Raw genomic sequence first — 6,000 nt, 5'->3', positions numbered from 1 at the left:
TATTCAGACCCTTTGACCTTTTCCTCATTTTGTAATGTTACAGCCTTATTCTAAAATGGATACAATACCCCATAATGACAAAGCAAAAATAGGTTTTTAGATATTTTTGCAGAATTATTACAAATAACCTGGACAACACCCTGTCGTTCTCCGCTAACATCAAGGCGGTGACCCGATCCTGTAGGTTCATGCTCCACAACATTCGCAGAGTACGACCCTGCTTTACACAGGAAGCGGCACAGGTCCTAATCCAGGCACTTGTCATCTCCCGTCTGGATAACTGCAACTCGCTGTTGGCTGGGCTCGCTGCCTGTGCCATTAAACCCCTACAACTCATCCAGAATGCCACAGCCCGTCTGGTGTTCAACCTTCCCAAGTTCTCTCACGTCACCCCGCTCCTCCACACACTCCACTGGCTTCCAGTTGAAGCTCGCATCTGCTACAAGACCATGGCGCTTGCCTACGGAGCTGTGAGAGGAACGACACCTCCTTACCTTCAGGCTCTGATCAGTCCCTACACCCAAACGAGGGCATTGCGGTCATCAACCTCTGGCCTGCTGGACCCCTACCTCTGCGGAAGCACAGTTCCCGCTCAGCCCAGTCAAAACTGTTCGCTGCTCTGGCACCCCAATGGTGGAACAAGCTCCCTCACGACGCCAGGACAGCGGAGTCACTCACCACCTTCCGGAGACACTTGAAACCCCACCTCTTTAAGGAATACCTGGGATAGGATAAAGTAATCCTTCTACCCCCCCTTACCCCACCCCCCAAACAAATACATATTTTAAAGTGGTTATCCCACTGGCTATCATAAGGTGAATGCACCAATTTGTAAGTCGCTCTGGATAAGACGAAAATGTAAAAGTGAAATATCTCATTTACATAAGTATTCAGACCCTTTACTCAGTACTTTGTTGAAGCACCTTTGGCAGCGATTACAGCCTCAAGTCTTCTTGGGTATGATTCTACAAGCTTGGCACACCTGTATTTGGGGAGTTTCTCCCATTCTTCTCTGCAGATCCTCTCAAGCTCTGTCAGGTTGGATGGGGAGTGTTGCTGCACAGCTATTTTCAGGTCTCTCCAGAGATGTTCAATCGGGTTGAAATCCGGGCTCTGGCTGGGCCACTCAAGGACATTCAGAGACTTGTCCCGAAGCCACTCCTGCGTTGTCTTGGCTGTGTGCTTAGGGTCGTTGTCTTGTTGGAAGGTGAACCTTCGCCCCAGTCTGAAGTCCTGAGTGCTCTGGAGCAGGTTTTCATCAAGGATCTCTCTGTACTTTGCTCCATTCATCTTTCCCTCGATCCTGACTAGTCTCCCAGTCCCTGCCGCTAAAGAACATCCCCACAGCATGATGCTGCCACCACCATGCTTCACCATAGGGATGGTGCCAGGTTTCCTCCAGACATGACACTTGGTATTCAGGCCAAAGAATTCAATCTAGGTTTCATCAGATCAGATAATCTTGTTTTTCATGGTCTAAGAGTCTTCAGGTGCCTTTTGGCAAACTCCAAGCGGGCTGTCATGTGCCTTTTACTGAGAAGTGGCTTCCGTCTGGCCACTCTACCATAAAGGCCTGATTGGTGGAGTGTTGCAGTGATGGTTGTATTGTTGTCCTTCTGGAAGTTTCTCTCATCTCCACAGAGGAACTCTAGAGCTCTATCAAAGTGAACATCAGGTTCTTGGTCAACTCCCTGACCAAGGCCCTTCTCCCCCGATTTCTCGGTTTGGCCGGATGGCCAGCTCTAGGAAGAGTCTTGGTGGTTCCAAACTTCTTCCATTTAAGAATGATTGAGGCCACTGTGTTCTTGGGGACCTTAAATGCTGCAGAAATGTTTTGGTACCCTTCCCCAGATCTTTGCCTTGACACAATCCTGTCTCGGAGCTCTACGGACAATTCCTTCGATCTCATGGCTTTGTTTTTGCTTTGACATGCATTGGCAACTGTGGGACCTTATATAGACAGGTGTGTGCCTTTCGAAATCATGTCCAATCAATTGAATTTGCCACAGGTGGACTCTAATCAAGTTGTAGAAACATCTCAAGGATGATCAATGGAAACAGGATGCACCTGAGCTCAATTTCGAGTCTCATAGCAAAGGGTCTGAATTCTTATGTAAATACATTTTAATAAAATAAAAAAATTATAATAATTATATACAGTTGAAGTCGGAAGTTTACATACACCTTAGCCAAATACATTTGAACTCAGTTTTTCACAATTCCTGACATTTAATCCTAGTAAAAATTCCCTGTCTTACGTCAGTTAGGATCACCACTTTCTTTTAAGAATGTGAAATGTCAGAATAATAGTAGAGAGAATGATTTATTTCAGCTTTTATTTCTTTCATCACATTCCCAGTGAGTCAGAAGTTTACATACACTCAGTTAGTATTTGGTAGCATTGCCTTTAAATTATTTAACTTTGGTCAAACATTTTGGGTAACCTTCCACAAGCTTCCCACAATAAGTTGGGTGAATTTTGGCCCATTCCTCCTGACAGAGCTGGTGTAACTGAGTCAGGTTTGTAGGCCTCCTTGCTCGCACACGCTTTTTCAGTTCTGCCCACACATTTTCTCTAGGATTGAGGTCAGGGCTTTGTGATGGCCACTCCAATACCTTGACTTTGTTGTCCTTAAGCCATTTTGCCACAACTTTGGAAGTATGCTTGGGGTCACTAGCCATTTGGAAGACCCATTTGCGACCAAGCTTTAACTTCCTGACTGATGTCTTGAGATGTTGCTTCAATATATCCACATAATTTTCCTTCCTCATGATGCCATCTATTTTGTGAAGTGCACCAGTCCCTCCTGCAGCAAAGCACCCCCACAGCATGATGCTTCACAGTTGGGATGGTGTTCTTCGGCTTGCAAGCATCCCCCTTTTTCCTCCAAACATAACGATGGTTATTATGGCCAAACAGTTCTATTATTGTTTCATCAGACCAGAGGACATTTCTCCAAAAAGTACGATCTTTGTCCCCATGTGCAGTTGCAAACCGTAGTCTGGCTAATTTATGGCGTTTTTTTAGAGCAGTGGCTTCTTCCTTGCTTTTCAGGTTATGTCGATATAGGACTCGTTTTACTATGGATATAGATAATTTTGTACCTGTTTCCTCCAATATCTTCACAAGGTCCTTTGCTGTTGTTCTGGGATTGATTTGCACTTTGCACACCAAAGTACTTTCATCTCTAGAAGAAAGATTGCGTCTCCTTCCTGAGCGGTATGATGGCTGCGTGGTCCCATGGTGTTTCTACTTGCGTACTATTGTTTGTACAATTGTTTGTACAGCTGAACGTGGTACCTTCAGGCGTTTGGAAATTGCTCCCAAGGATGAACCAGACTTGTGGAGGTCTACCATTTTTTTCTGAGGTCTTGGCTGATTTCTTTTGATTTTCCCGTGATGGCAAGCAAAGAGGCACTGAGTTTGAAGGTAGGCCTTGAAATGCATCCACAGGTACACCTCCAATTGACTCAAATTAAGTCAATTAGCCTATCAGAAGCTTCTAAAGCCATGACATGTATATAAACATTTGCAAAAAAATCTAAAAACCTGTTTTGGCTTTGTCATTATGGGGTATTGTGTGTATATTGCTGAGGAAATGTTTTATTTAATCAATTTTAATTTTGCGGAAAAAGTGAAGGGGTCTGAATACTTTCCGAAGGCACTGAACAAAAATATAAACGCAACATGTAAAGTTTTGGTCCCATGTTTCATGAGCTGAAATAAAAGATCCCAGACGTTTTGCCTATGCACAAAAAGCTTACTTCTCTCAAATTTTGTGCACAAATTTGGTTACATTCCTGTTAGTGAGCATTTTATACTTTGTCAAGATAATTAATCCACCTGACAGGTGTGGTATATCAAGAAGCTAATTAAACAGCATGATCATTACACAGTGGCACCTTGTGCTGGTGACAATAAAAGGCCACTCAAATATGTGCAGTTTTGTCACACAACACAATGCCACAGATGTCTCATGTTAAGGGAGCGTGCAATTGGCAAGCTGACTGCAGGATTGTCCACCTGTTAACAGTTAATTTAATGTTAATTTCTCTACCATAATCCACCTCCATGTCGTTTTAGAGAATTTGGCAGTACGTCCAACCGGCCTCACAATCGTAGACCACGTGTAACCATGCCAGCCCAGGACCTCCACATCCGGCTTCTTCCCTTGCGGGATCGTCAGAGGGGGGAGGGTGGGGGGTGCTGACAATTATTTGTGTCTGTAATAAGGCCCTTTTGTGGGGAAAAACTCATTCTGATTGCCTGGGCCTGGCTCCGTAGTGGGTTGGCATGGCTCCCAAGTGGGTGGGCCTATGCCCTCCCAGGCCCAACCATGGCTGCGCCGACTGCCCAGTCATGGGAAATCCATAAATTACGGCCTAATTTTTTTATTTAAATCGACTGATTTCCTTACAGTGGGGAGAACAAGTATTTGATACACTGACGATTTTGCAGGTTTTCCTACTTACAAAGCATGTAGAGGTCTGTAATTTTTATCATAAGTACACTTCAACTGTGAGAGACGGAATCTAAAACAAAAATCCAGAAAATCACATTGTATGATTTTTAAGTAATTAATTTGCATTTTATTGCATGACATAAGTATTTGATCACCTACCAACCAGTAAGAATTCCGGCTCTCACAGACCTGTTAGTTTTTCTTTAAGAAGCCCTCCTGTTCTCCACTCATTACCTGTATTAACTGTACCTGTTTGAACTCGTTACCTGTATAAAAGACACCTGTCCACACACTCAATCAAACAGACTCCAACCTCTCCACAATGGCCAAGACCAGACAGCTGTGTAAGGACATCAGGGATAAAATTGTAGACCTGCACAAGGCTGGGATGGGCTACAGGACAATAGGCAAGCAGCTTGGTGAGAAGGCAACAACTGTTGGTGCAATTACTAGAAAATGGAAGAAGTTCAAGATGACGGTCAATCACCCTCGGTCTGGGGCTCCATGCAAGATCTCACCTCGTGGGGCATCAATGATCATGCAGAAGGTGAGGGATCAGCCCAGAACTACACGGCCGGACCTGGTCAATGACCTGAAGAGAGCTGGGACCACAGTCTCAAAGAAAACCATTAGTAACACACTACGCCGTCATGGATTAAAATCCTGCAGCGCACGCATGGTCCCCCTGCTCAAGCCAGCGCATGTCCAGGCCCGTCTGAAGTTTGCCAATGACCATCTGGATGATCCAGAGGAGGAATGGGAGAAGGTCATGTGGTCTGATGAGACAAAAATATAGCTTTTTGGTCTAAACTCCACTCGTCGTGTTTGGAGGAAGAAGAAGGATGAGTACAACCCCAAGAACACCATCCCAACCGTGAAGCATGAAGGTGGAAACATCATTCTTTGGGGATGCTTTTCTGCAAATGGGACAGGACGACTGCACAGTATTGAGGGGAGGATGGATGGGGCCATGTATTGCGAGATCTTGGCCAACAACCTCCTTCCCTCAGTAAGAGCATTGAAGATGGGTCGTGGCTGGGTCTTCCAGCATGACAACGACCCGAAACACACAGCCAGGGCAACTAAGGGGTCGCTCCGTAAGAAGCACCTCAAGGTCCTGGAGTGGCCTAGCCAGTCTCCAGACCTGAAGCCAATAGAAAATCTTTGGAGGGAGCTGAAAGTCCGTATTGCCCAGCGACAGCCCCGAAACCTGAAGGATCTGGAGAAGGTTTGTATGGAGGAGCGGGCCAAAATCCCTGCTGCAGTGTGTGCAAACCTGGTCAAGACCTACAGGAAACGTATGATCTCTGTAATTGCAAACAAAGGTTTCTGTACCAAATAATAAATTCTGCTTTTCTGATGTATCAAATACTTATGTCATGCAATAAAATGCAAATTAATTACTTAAAAATCATACAATGTGATTTTCTGGATTTCTGTTTTACATTCCAACTCTCACAGTTGAAGTGTACGTATGATAAAAATTACAGACCTCTACATGCTTTGTAAGTAGGAAAACCTGCAAAATCGGCAGTGT

The sequence above is a fragment of the Coregonus lavaretus genome (genome assembly GCF_964263955.1).
Source record: "Coregonus lavaretus genome assembly, chromosome: 18".
NCBI classification, from domain to species: domain Eukaryota; kingdom Metazoa; phylum Chordata; class Actinopteri; order Salmoniformes; family Salmonidae; genus Coregonus; species Coregonus lavaretus.
This window is presented reverse-complemented; position numbering follows the sequence as displayed.